Source organism: Daphnia pulex, chromosome 2 (assembly GCF_021134715.1).
Source record: "Daphnia pulex isolate KAP4 chromosome 2, ASM2113471v1".
NCBI classification, from domain to species: domain Eukaryota; kingdom Metazoa; phylum Arthropoda; class Branchiopoda; order Diplostraca; family Daphniidae; genus Daphnia; species Daphnia pulex.
In genome coordinates, this window is record NC_060018.1 from 4,053,467 (window position 1) to 4,066,426 (window position 12,960).

At 38.9% G+C, this 12,960-nt stretch overlaps 4 long non-coding RNA genes across 13 annotated transcripts; 1 reads left to right on the forward strand and 3 right to left on the reverse strand.

Moving 5' to 3' along the window:
* Positions 1 to 653: 653 nt before the first annotated feature.
* On the reverse strand, positions 654 to 1,232 carry LOC124188557. The gene is made up of 3 exons (XR_006872408.1): positions 1,207 to 1,232; positions 999 to 1,138; positions 654 to 818 (listed from the first exon to the last, which is right to left on the reverse strand). It is a non-coding gene; the product is annotated as an uncharacterized LOC124188557 (long non-coding RNA).
* Positions 1,233 to 1,541: 309 nt separating this feature from the next.
* LOC124188558 lies at positions 1,542 to 2,303 on the reverse strand. Of its 2 annotated transcripts, none has more exons than XR_006872410.1 (3): positions 2,033 to 2,303; positions 1,823 to 1,972; positions 1,542 to 1,760 (listed from the first exon to the last, which is right to left on the reverse strand). It is a non-coding gene; the product is annotated as an uncharacterized LOC124188558 (long non-coding RNA). The 2 variants fall into 2 exon arrangements; XR_006872409.1 differs by having other exon boundaries at positions 2,039 to 2,292.
* Positions 2,304 to 2,486: 183 nt separating this feature from the next.
* LOC124188559 lies at positions 2,487 to 3,246 on the forward strand. The gene is made up of 3 exons (XR_006872411.1): positions 2,487 to 2,647; positions 2,716 to 2,855; positions 3,036 to 3,246. It is a non-coding gene; the product is annotated as an uncharacterized LOC124188559 (long non-coding RNA).
* Positions 3,247 to 6,525: 3,279 nt separating this feature from the next.
* LOC124209040 lies at positions 6,526 to 10,163 on the reverse strand. 9 transcript variants are annotated; one of them, XR_006880756.1, is made up of 7 exons: positions 9,900 to 10,158; positions 8,849 to 9,044; positions 8,648 to 8,784; positions 8,431 to 8,578; positions 8,028 to 8,187; positions 7,402 to 7,697; positions 6,526 to 7,335 (listed from the first exon to the last, which is right to left on the reverse strand). It is a non-coding gene; the product is annotated as an uncharacterized LOC124209040 (long non-coding RNA). The 9 variants fall into 9 exon arrangements; XR_006880759.1 differs by having other exon boundaries at positions 6,528 to 6,657; positions 6,729 to 7,335; positions 8,849 to 10,163; XR_006880755.1 differs by having other exon boundaries at positions 6,528 to 6,662; positions 6,729 to 7,335; positions 8,849 to 10,163.
* Between the last annotated feature and the right edge of the window lie 2,797 nt (positions 10,164 to 12,960).

A 12,960-nucleotide genomic window follows, 5' to 3' on the forward strand; every position in this document is an offset into this window, starting at 1 on the left:
TTCATAAATCACAATTGCATGTCTATTTTCTCTTAAGTACGTTTCCTCCTGCTGATTGTTGCATGATGTGAGAAAATATTTTTGAGTGCTATGTAAACTTACAAATAATGATCTTGCAAAATACAACAATGAAATTCAAACTCCTGTTTTACATTTCAAAATATTTTTTTCTATCATTAAAATTCGAAGACCAACAACACAATTATTTTTCTAAAAATTCAAAGACCATCTATTTTTCTGCTAAGTCCAGACTTTTGTTTTTGAAAAAAAAATTAAAAAAATCCCCCCTTACAAAGTTTTAAAAAAATTTTGCTAAAAAATTTGATACGAATTTTTATTGCATAAAAAATTTATTTTTATAATGAACACATACATTTATTTTTCCTGTGGCCCCCAGGGGGGGGGGGCCTGTCGCTTTCTCTACCGCGATAATAACATGATGCAAGTTATATGCAAGTTATTATTTGTTTGGTGCAGAAAGCTTGTTTTATCTAGCAGTTCTCGACTGTTTCAAACCTGACATTGATCAGGTTGCCTCAGTCGTATACTGCATGATTGAATGAAAACTCAAGACAACAGATCAAACTTTTAACGCAGCAACACAAAATATTACTGGCAGAGCAATTTCGTATGGCATGGATGAAAACGACAACACAAAATTTTTGAAGTCAGGAACCCAGATGGAACAGCTCAGCTACAACAGCACAGCAACTTCTGGATTACACTGCAATCGCATTCAGCATACAACAGTTCAATCTGTCTTTGTCACACCTTTCACCATTTGGCTGCAACAAGGTAACCACCAGCATTTGTTTTACCTGTTTAAGAAAAGAAAATTATTTTCGAGAAACACAACTGTGTACACATTATAACAAAAGAATACAAAGAGTGACAGAAAACTACGCAGTCCAACAGAAAAACTTTGATATCCGATTCAAAGCTTCTATAGTAAACTAAATCTGTAGTACTTCTGCAAGACATTTGATCAAAATAATTACTTTTTACTGTTGAATGGGGTGAGACGTAAGCCAAAGAACAGGCAGCGAGACACACGAGGCACGCCATTTCGGAAATGTACAGGGACTTCCCAAGTCTGAGGTGAATGATTTGGCAAATTGGTTTCTACATGCTAAATCACCTATAAATTTTCACATCAACAATTCAACATATCACATTCAATAACAATAGGAAATTAACAATAAATACCTTTTAATTTTCATCGTGAGAAACGTCACAACCAACGACCCATTTCTGCTGCGTCTTGGAACAAAATGGCCGCTAAGATTCTCTGAAGACACTCACGCTACCTGGTGGTTCAGCCACTTATTCACAGCCACCTATTGACAGCCATTAGACTCCTGTTCCAAATCACTGAACGCAACGGCTGGATTGCTTCCTTCGAGACAGCACGAAGCAGCTCAATTGAATTCGACAGGCCTTTCGGCTTTCACTAGCTGGCACGAAATGAATCAAATGAGCATGACCACCAATTACTCCAGCAGCTTTCCTTATGACACAAATACACAAAGTTTTTAGTTAGCTTTTCAAACTTTGTAACTCTTTCAACATAAAAATCTATAATATTAACAGAAAGTGTTGGGGGTCAAGACAAAAAATTAAACTTGCAATTTTCTGAAGAAAAGAATCATTTTCCTGCCGGTGGCTGAAAGGCAACAGCACCAGTTATCTGTGTTTTTAGAGTACGCACAGTGAGTTGAGTTCCAACTAACTTTGGCATCAAACAGTTAGTCATGTTGAATCTAAAGGAAATATGTCAATAAATATTCCAACATTCTTCAAATAAATTAAAGTTAATGGCTACCTGCTGCTCGTGTTTAACATTCAGAAAAATACAACACGTGTTGGTATGTGACCAGTGCCCTGCATTTGTTCACATTCTTCTCTTAAGCTGCTGCAATAAACCTGAAGATTACCCATGGCCTAGATGATATGATATTTTTCATAGCTTTCCCTATGACAGAAAATAAAAATGACATCAAATAACAGTTTCAAACCGAAAGAAGAATAATACTTGTACGTCAATGAATTATTTGTTGAAAAGCATGTTCAGAAAAACAAACATGTCCACACTGGGGTAGTGACCCAGTAGTGACCTACTGAGTTTAAATCACATCGCAAACAAGTTGCACAGAAAAGAACTTGAATTTACTGATGAATTCATCGGTAATTTTCATGGAAAAATAGGAAAACTTTTGACAACCACTGACACAACAATCCGCCATCACATGAAAACGACGACGCCTATGTCATCTATTGGACACTTCTGACACCCCAAGTCCATAACGCAATTTACTTTGGTATGGCGACCGTACAACTCAAAAGTCAAAAGACAGAAGAACTCCATCGACAATAGAACCACAAATATTTTAAATAATTTTTAAAATGTCTTTGTATGCGACAGTTGATTGAACTCAAACGACAGTAGAACTCAAAGCCGTTGCGCCTTGCGTTCAGTGATTTGGAACAGGAGTCTAATGGCTGTCAATAGGTGGCTGTGAATAAGTGGCTGAAATGATGTCCACCAGGTAGCGTGAGTGTCTTCAGAGAAGCTTAGCGGCCATTTTGTTCCAAGACGCAGCAGAAATGGGTTGTTGGTTGTGACGTTTCTCACGATGAAAATTAAAAGGTATTTAATTATTTATTGTTAATTTCCTATTGTTATTGAATGTGATATGTTGATGTGAAAATTTACAGGTGATTTAGCATGTAGAAACCAATTTGCCAAATCATTCACCTCAGACTTGGGAAGTCCCTGTACATTTCCGAAATGGCGTGCCTCGTGTGTCTCGCTGCCTGTTCTTTGGCTTACGTCTCACCCCATTCAACAGTAAAAAGTAATTATTTTGATCAAATGTCTTGCAAAAGTACTACAGATTTAGTTTACTATAGAAGCTTTGAATCGGATATCAAAGTTTTTCTGTTGGACTGCGTAGTTTTCTGTCACTCTTTGTATTCTTTTGTTATAATGTGTACACAGTTGTGTTTCTCGAAAATAATTTTCTTTTCTTAAACAGGTAAAACAAATGCTGGTGGTTACCTTGTTGCAGCCAAATGGTGAAAGGTGTGACAAAGACAGATTGAACTGTTGTATGCTGAATGCGATTGCAGTGTAATCCAGAAGTTGCTGTGCTGTTGTAGCTGAGCTGTTCCATCTGGGTTCCTGACTTCAAAAATTTTGTGTTGTCGTTTTCATCCATGCCATACGAAATTGCTCTGCCAGTAATATTTTGTGTTGCTGCGTTAAAAGTTTGATCTGTTGTCTTGAGTTTTCATTCAATCATGCAGTATACGACTGAGGCAACCTGATCAATGTCAGGTTTGAAACAGTCGAGAACTGCTAGATAAAACAAGCTTTCTGCACCAAACAAATAATAACTTGCATATAACTTGCATCATGTTATTATCGCGGTAGAGAAAGCGACAGGCCCCCCCCCCTGGGGGCCACAGGAAAAATAAATGTATGTGTTCATTATAAAAATAAATTTTTTATGCAATAAAAATTCGTATCAAATTTTTTAGCAAAATTTTTTTAAAACTTTGTAAGGGGGGATTTTTTTAATTTTTTTTTCAAAAACAAAAGTCTGGACTTAGCAGAAAAATAGATGGTCTTTGAATTTTTAGAAAAATAATTGTGTTGTTGGTCTTCGAATTTTAATGATAGAAAATTTTGAAATGTAAAACAGGAGTTTGAATTTCATTGTTGTATTTTGCAAGATCATTATTTGTAAGTTTACATAGCACTCAAAAATATTTTCTCACATCATGCAACAATCAGCAGGAGGAAAGGTACTTAAGAGAAAATAGACATGCAATTGTGATTTATGAATCAATCTTGTATTTCAATAATCTTTCAACAAATCCAAAAAATACTTTAGAACTTCGGTATATAGCTCGGAGTAGCGTAAATAGTGGTGACAAGGTGGGAAGAATTGCTGATGTAATACATATGAACCTCATTTTGGTAGCAGTTTGGAGGAGTAATACTTAAATTCCTCGATGTAGTAAGCTAGGCAGCGTACGTAGTTGTGTATGGACGCCTTCTTCGGTGTAGTACTTGGGGTCTGCGGTGTTGTAGCTAGGTGTAGCGTAGGTCGTGGTGTAGTAGACTGGAGCATCAGTGTAGTATCTCTGTTCGACGCAGCACGAAAGAGCAGCTTTGGTGTAACAAGTCGGGACTGCGTAATACTTGGCCGCCTCAGTTGTGGTTGTGTAGATCGGGGCAGAGTAGTACTTTGTCGCTTCAGTGTAGTATTCGACCGTCTTGATGGAGACATCAGCGGGAGCCTCGGTATAGCAGCTGGGAACAGAATAGTATTTAGGAAAATCGGTGCAATAAGTAGCTGAGAACAGAGTAATACCTAGAAGCCTCGGTGTAGTAGGATAGGCAGTATACGTAGTCATGTGGTGTCGTCCCTCGCCTAGATGGTGTAGTAACTCAGGGCAGAGTAATACTTCAGGGCATCAGTGTAGTGGCTCGGGGCAGCGTAAGTTGTGGTATAAAACTCCCGTGGTTTGGTGGTGTAGTACTTGAAGACATCGGTGCAGGAACTGGTCATTGCGTAAGTCGAGTAGGAAGGCGGCGGCGTTGCGGTTTGGTTTCCGCCATACCAAGGAGACATCGCTACACCAGCAGTCGACCCAGCCATCAACGATAGCTACAACACCCAACAGGAGCACGACGCTATAGTTGACTAGACAGTAAATAAATTGAAACATTAAAATTAAATATTAACAGGCATATTAACAAACAGAAAAAAATATAATTGATACAAAACTCAATGTAAAACTAAGAATATTTACCCATAATTGCGAATCGGTTACGAGGAAAGCAGTTGGTGACAGATAAGGCACTGCAGTTCGGGCACTTTTCTTTTTGAAGACTCCTTTTACGCACTAATACTTCGGGACGTAGGTGTAGAAGCTCGAGGAAGCGCAGGTTGTAGTGTAGTACTTGAGCGCTTCAGTGTTGTAGTAATGCGGGGCCTCGGTGTAGTAGGCAGGGGCAGCATGTATAGACGTGTAGAATTCCGGTGCCTTAGTGATGTAGTACTTGGGAGCCTCGGTGTAGTAAACTAGGCAGCATACGTTGTTGTAGGCGGCTTCTTCGGTGTAGTACTTGGGGGCTGCGATGTAGCGTAGGTCGTGGTGTAGTGAACTGGAGCATCAGTGTAGTATTCCTGTTCAACGTAGTACGAAAGACAGCTTCTGTGCAGTAAGTCGGGACAGCGTAATACTTGGCCGCCTCAGTTATGGTTGTGTAGATCAGGGCAGAGTAGTACTTTGAAGCTTCGGTGTAGTAATCAGCGGGAGCCTCGGTGTAGCAGCTGGGAACAGAGTAGTATTTAGGAAAATCGGTGCAATAAGTAGATGAGAACAAAGTAATACTTAGGAGCCTCGGTATATGAGCCTCGGAGGATGGGCAGCATGCGTAGTCATCCTCCGTCGCCTTGGTGGTGTAGTAACTCGGGGCAGACTAATACTTCAGGGCGTCAGTGTAGTGGCTCGGGGCAGCGTAAGTTGTGCTATTAAAGTCCGGTGTTTTAGTGGTGTAGTACTTGAAGACCTCGGTGCAGTAACTGGTCGTTGCGTAAGTTGCTTTTGGGTAGTAAGGCGGCGGCGTTGCGGTTTGGTATCCGCCATACCAAGAAAACATCGGTACACCAGTGGTCGACCCAGCCATCAAAGATTCAACACACAACAGCAGCACTACACCATAGTTTGCTAGACAATTATAAATTTTAACATAAATATTACATAATAACAGGCATACATAATCAAAAGAAGGATTGATACCAAACTCTATGTAAAAGACAGAATATTTACCCATGGATGCGAACTGACAGACAGAGCGCTGCAGTTGTTGCCGTGTCGGAGATGCTCCCTCGACTGATTTACCTTCGCCTTTTCTCTCTCCTTTTATACGATTTTTTGATCACCCTCACCTCTTAAGCCTTGCGGCTATTGTAGCTGCTTGAAAATGATGAAACACGTCCCGTTCTCACCCAACCTCTACACCACTGCATGACACGTTTTATGCAATGATCTCCGTGACCTTCGAATGTGAAGGACAGGCGGACTGCCTTTTCCTTTTGCAGGTTGAAGTTTCTGGGGATGGGTCTACAACAACCAATATCAAAATGAAAATGGTTATGTAACAGTAAGACATCCCGTTCTCACCCAACCTCTTTTTGACAAGTTTAACGTGCCTTTCCTTTTGCAGGTTGTCGTTGCTGGGGGTGGGTCTACAACAACCAATATCAAAATTCAAAATGAATACCAAATGGTTATGTATTACATCCCGTTCTCACCCAACCTCTACACCACTGCATGACAAGTTTTACGTGCCTTTCCTTCTGCAGGTTTACGTTGCTGGGGATTGGAATGGGTCTACAACAACCCATATAAAAATTAATACCAAATGATTATGGCTTAAAACTCACTTTACACCAATTGAAATTAACAATGGCTCCTAAACTTTTCAGAAAGGTTTTCTACCTAATTAGACTTCATCATCTTGAATTATTACCACAGTAATTTTAAAAAAGAAACATTGCTGGCTTTGAAGACGCTCAGTTCTTCAAAGATCACTTCCATTTTGGCAATGCTCGACGTCATACAGCGTACCAGTGTGGAAAACTGTTCTACCATAACCAACAATGCTATTAGCGATTCGACATTCAACTAAGAATGAATTTAGCGGTACCCACCCCGCTATTTAGTAGTTACATCGTCGTTCTTTGCTTCTCCTTGATCAAGACGTTGCTGGTCTTGATTATCGCGTGCATGGTGGAGACGATCAACACACACAACACAGCTTCTGTCAAACCAAGAACACGAATCATTAGCAGTTGACAAGACGGGTACCATTCAGAAATATCTACCTTGGCGGCGCTATAAACACTCGAGTCTGCTGATTCAAGAGAATCAGTTTTTGAGCAATAGTACTAACTAAGAGTTTGTATCGGACGGTCTGTTTAATAAACAACGTTACATAAATATGCTTGTTAATCAAGTTGTTACCTATTTATATTTAATTAATTAATAACAATTTATAAAATGAAAACATTATATGGTTTTTTATACTTGTTTTATTTATTAAACAAACCGTCCAGTACAAACAGCAGCCAGTCAAGCAGGGGGAGACACTGCCCGACTGACTCGACCAGGGAGATTACCCGGCCATGGTTAAGAGAAACCGGAAAAAGAGCGAAGAGAGCCGAGGAGCAGTTATTATGAGAGCAGTGTGTCATAGAAGGCTTCCAGCTTATGACCCTCCGGTGTTTAAAGTCTAGGGAACGGCGGCAAACGAATCAACTGAAATGAAAACGGAGATATTAACTTGAAGTCCATAATTAAATGAGACTGTACATCAAGCATTACCTCAATGGCGGTACAGCCGTATAGGTAGCAAGAGACAACATATCAACAAAATGCTGCCGATAAAATAAGCCCGACAGCCATCAGGCAATATCGATTATTTTGCCACAGCAGTTCAACACTACATAGACTGCATGGACACCGACATAGGCAAATAACACATTAAAGTATGATGTTCAACTGCAAGTCCGCACAAGCTCCATTTCAGCGCATCTCTCAACTAGAAAATGACTGCAAAACCACTGTACCCCAAACAGCGACGTCACAAACAGCTCAAACATAAAACTGACCATGGAAACCTACAAAACAAAAGAACATAAATGAAGTAAAACAAATTTGAAAAAAGATACCAATAATGATTTACTTGAAATGTACACTAAACTAGAGAAAAAGAAATCAATAAGATGATCAAAGAAATCATTTCAAGTTTTTAATAAGCAAAGGAATTTCTGGTATGTTCCATCAACAAAAGTTTACAACTCTTAACAAGTATTTTCCACAAAAGCACTTAGTTAGAAGCCCAAATTAAGATGTCACAATGGTCTTCGACATCAATAACGAAATGCTAACCTACTAACTTCGCCACCTGGTGGACACGATTTTACGCGACAAGGAAACAGATTTCTTACGATAAACGAACGACTGAACGGTCCATAGTTAAATGAACGAACGACACCAGCACCAGTCTGCATGCAACGGCTCACCACACCATTCTCCAACTGGCTGCACAAAATTCATGTACATATTGGACTGCAACAAAGAGGCTCAGACTTCAAGCGACTGTTAATCCTACTTGGGGAAAAAAAACTCGATTACTGTAAGAAAACAAAGTCATGTGCAACATAAGAAAATAACAGAAGCATAATTAAACTAAGCAATCTCTAATCTTTTACAAACACTACAAAGGAATACACAGTTAACAAGCTTTTAAAACAGTCTTAACTGAAAAGTCAACAGATATAAAGCAAAGAGCTAGTCATCAACAAATTTAATGTTTAGCCTTACTGCAAAAAAGTTGATCAATCTAATTACTTTAAATTGTTTGGAAGTGTTTCAGTGTGTGACGAAAGCTCCAACTGGTACAGGTAGCAAGACTGTAAGCGCAACACCTTTGGCCAGCTGGCTTCAACAAATCAATGAGCACTTTGGACTGCAATGAAGAAGCTCAAACTTCACCATGCTGTTAATAGAAAAATAGAAACACAATTATTATCAGAAACAATTTCATCAACTAACTAAATGTACAAACATGATCACATTTACTGTTCTGAAGCGTACAGCCGATACGTGCAGCTAGAGACGACATTTTGGGAAACAGCAGTTTCAGGCCACATGATAAGATGAAATTGCCAAATGCCAAGTATAAATTGCAGACTATGTTGTTATCTGTTTATGCACCAGACAAAAAATTTACATTTAATAGCTTTAAATGAATACAAGAAGGAGTTACCATTTTTATGGCGAATAATGCCAGGGAAAATAAGTTGAGAAAGTTGAGTTGAATTATGTCTCGTAGGTCGTAGCAGTACCCGAACAGGCTGGCGTAAGACTGAAGCAGCCATCTTGAAAGTAACGCGCAAGGCGCAACATTGCCAATATTTTCAGTTTTGCAATTTAAAAGTCCGCATCTGGCATCCCTGCAATTGCTAAAAGCCAAAGCGGCAAATTCGACTGTGAAGTGTGAAATGTGAATATAAAATGTTCACTGTTCAGGATTATAACCGGCTGGGCTTAACGACTAATTTTAAAAAATAAAATTGTGTTAGAATCTTTAATTTAAAAAAACCCGTTCCAGATCCGAGATCGACTGACAAATCTAAAGAATCTCTATGATTAACAAAACACTTCAGCACACCTTCTTACCTTTATTAATGCTCAAATTCCGGTAGACTGTTTTTTTTATGTTGACTTTTTATGCAGAAAAAAATCACAATCCAAGAGACAGGATAAAAGATAAGTTGTTTGGGATTTAGGTTTTAGACTTTCTTGATCGTTATGCAGCTAAAATTCGACCGGGCTAGTGAAAATCCCAAATGTAACCAAATAAAGGAACGTGTGGTAGGGAACGTACTGGCGCGCCATCAGAGACCAGGTTGCGATCTTTTCGGTATCGACATGCCTTGTAATTAATTTAATTTAAACTTACCAATCAGGCAACAACTACTATTTAAGAATGAAACGTGAAACCTTGGAGATGTCGCCAATTAACTTTAACTCCAGCAGTCAGTACCAACCATTAGTTAGTAAACACTATTGCTTGGTACTATTTTAAAAAAATAATTTTGTTTTAATTTGGATATCAGTTTTCTTGTGTGCTAAAACCACTTCAAATATTCTGAAAAAGTGGTTCAGTATGTCACTTATATTCAACATATAAAAATGATGTTGAACTTAAGTAAAATAAACAATGAAAATGTGTAAGTAAAATGGGACACCACTGGACAAAATTTAAACTAAATGATAAACCACTTGATTTATCTTACAACTACATACACTATTACCATTTCAGATTTCCTGTTTTCATCTCATTCTCGTCGTCAATGTAGCTGTAGTAGAAACCCTGTCAACATCGAGGCATTTTCATGATACGGCAACGATTACGTGGAGACAGGCAGTAAAGTTAACTTTCTTAAGTCTTAACTTGAAGCTTGTTAAATCTGATTAATCCAATCAGAAATTCCGATGCAATACACTTGTAATTCGATAAAGAATGGAAAACTAACCAGAAAATCCAACAACAATGTCTGCCATGTGTCGTAGTCGTGCTCGAGCTCGACTGCTCGTGCTTAGGAATCGCATCAACTGTTCAACGCATCACCTGGCGGACAAACTTTATCCCAAACACGATTTAAATCATTTAATCAATTAGCGTTTTCAATTATACGCAATTCGTTAGTATAGCAAAGCTATCATTCACAAATATTGTGAGATGAAATATCTATTAAATCGAATGGAAATTATAAATATTTTACAAATATCAAAATCAGAGCTATCAGCTATTACTAGAAATGGTGTCCACGTTGCACTTTGTTTTTCGCTTAAATGTTTGATGTAGAAAACTACTAGAAATATTTATAATACCATAAAAACCATGTAAAATTCCTATTCCTATGGATGTAAACGACGGAATCATCATTCGTGTGTAATTTACAGAATAAACGTCTAAAAGGACGTTGAATGGATCCGTTCTACGTTCTTATATCAGTAGAACCAACCAACGCTGTCCGCTGAGAGTTGCAGCTAGACGATATCGTTATCCAGTGCCAATCTCATTTACTTACCTATTAAAAATTAAAGTATTAAAATTGTTTTTTTGGCGCGCAGTTCATCAAAAATTTGAAGCCATCTGGGGAGGGCTATCAATACCAAAGCCGACGTCATGTATTGGGAGAAAACAGCAATTCCTTCCGTAATGACACCAAAAAATAAGTCTGAAAAAGTTATAAATCCTCTACGGAAGAATACGGGAACACCAAATGCTAAAGAGAAACTAAAATAACGTGAACATTGTTGTTGGTATTATTTTTTGTATCATGTGTTATCTGTTGAAATTGCAGGAAATTTTCTCACGATCCCGCGAGACAAGACGTGAACAAAAGAATTCTTTCAATTTGAAGTCGACAAAAATCGAAGTAAATCGAGTTCCATATTAGTCTACTTTCACGTTTTCTCGGTCGACTTGCTTTTCCAATAATTGAAATGCGCTTCGTGATCTTATTGATGGCGCTCACGTTCGTTCATGCATTTAAAGAGTTCAAGATTATTATAATCTTATTCTCTCTATACTTAGACTTCATAACCGCATGAGAACCAAGTATTATACGTAGGCTCCGTGAAAAAACAAAACACTGACAGGATTTTACGCAATAGATCTCATCACGTAGTTTATTAGTAATGACGTCAATGGCAAATGATACTACCCCCACTGTTGTATATACACCCTTCTTCGTCTATAGGTTATATATACTCTCTACTCTCTCCACACCCGAGTCCCAGAAAGCCTATCAAAGTAATTCAATTTCCGTGTTCACTACACGGGATTGATTCTGTTTTTATTGAGTTCGTCTTTCCAGATTCTGGAATAAATTAATGGACACGACGTGCACGTGATGGAGCCGTAGACACGTCCACTCGATGACCAGGAGCGCTCCATACACTTCCGAATCAATAGATCTCTCCGACGACTGGTTTCTCTCTCTCTCTCTCTTGGATTTCATTCTTTGTACACGAATCAACAGCAGATGGAGGAATATCATTTGCACTTTGGGTCTGCCTTGGGCACTTTAACAGTAGCCATCTTCAATATATACCCGCTTCAACTTTTATGTATCCTATATATTATATGATAGGTACTCAATCTGATCAAACTTTCAGAAACTAGGCGGCATATGCTATATAGTTTATGAATAATAAACAGCTACTCGGCATCACTCTTGGTAATGGCAATTCATCATTTCCAAACAGTAAATCAATGTATAAATAACGGCACATCTTGCCATTGTTGGGCCTTTTTTATTTTTAAATATTTTTTGTTCGCCCCCTTCTCATTTCTCCCCGTTTGGTCAATTATCCGTTGGCGTTGGCATCGATGAAGGTTTGTCTCATTGTTCTCGCTTGATAAATATATAGCCACACTGCCACAGACTCGGTAATTACAATAACTGCCATACACGCGGCTCTCGCGGGTATATCGTGAGCGCGAATCCGTGAAACAAGTAGCACGCCATAAATCAATTACGCCTCTACTACTGCTACTCAAAATTTTCATTGGCCAGCAAGGATGATAAATAAGAGAGCGGATTCCATCCACCGACATCAGCCCGTAGCGAATTCTGCTGGGCGCCCAACATTCATTCTCGTTTGAATCTCCAAACGATTCGGAATTTATCTGGTCGTGCAGTGCGATGAACAACTGATGACTGCTGATGAGCTCTCGTTTCCGTGTTATCTTTCAGACTATTTCTAGGTCGATTCGAAAAAATAGAGGATTTTCCTATAAGCCTATTTTGATTCACCAACGCCACGCATTTTCTCTTACACAATCAAAACAAAAACAAGACAAGACCGGTACTGCGGTAGACGATTTCCTTTTCAACAAACTCGGCACTTGTGAATCGCCACTGCGCGGGATTGAATAAAAGAAAATGTTGTTTTCCTCAAAAAATGGTGGAAGAAATGATTTGGTCGCCCCCTTCTCGGAGGAGCTTCTATTCATCAAGTGGCCCATTCAATAGCGCCGCCGCCTACTATATAGATAGATAGATATTCACATTTATATATGCAATGCATAAAAGACGGACTTTTCTCTTCCTTATAGCTGGGCCGCCTGCGCACGAACGGAAGTAACGGTGTAAGAAAAAAAAGCCTCTTTTGTTTTGTCTCTCTCCTTTTTTCTTTTTGTGTTTGTGTTGGCCATTGAAACTTGTTGCTCGCCGTAAAAGATCCAGCACATTAATTTCCATTCAACGGCCGTCGTCGCTGAAACAGCCGGCCCTTTTCCCATTCAAACCACATTATGTAGACGACGACCAAGAGTCTGCGTGATAAATATCGAAACAAAAC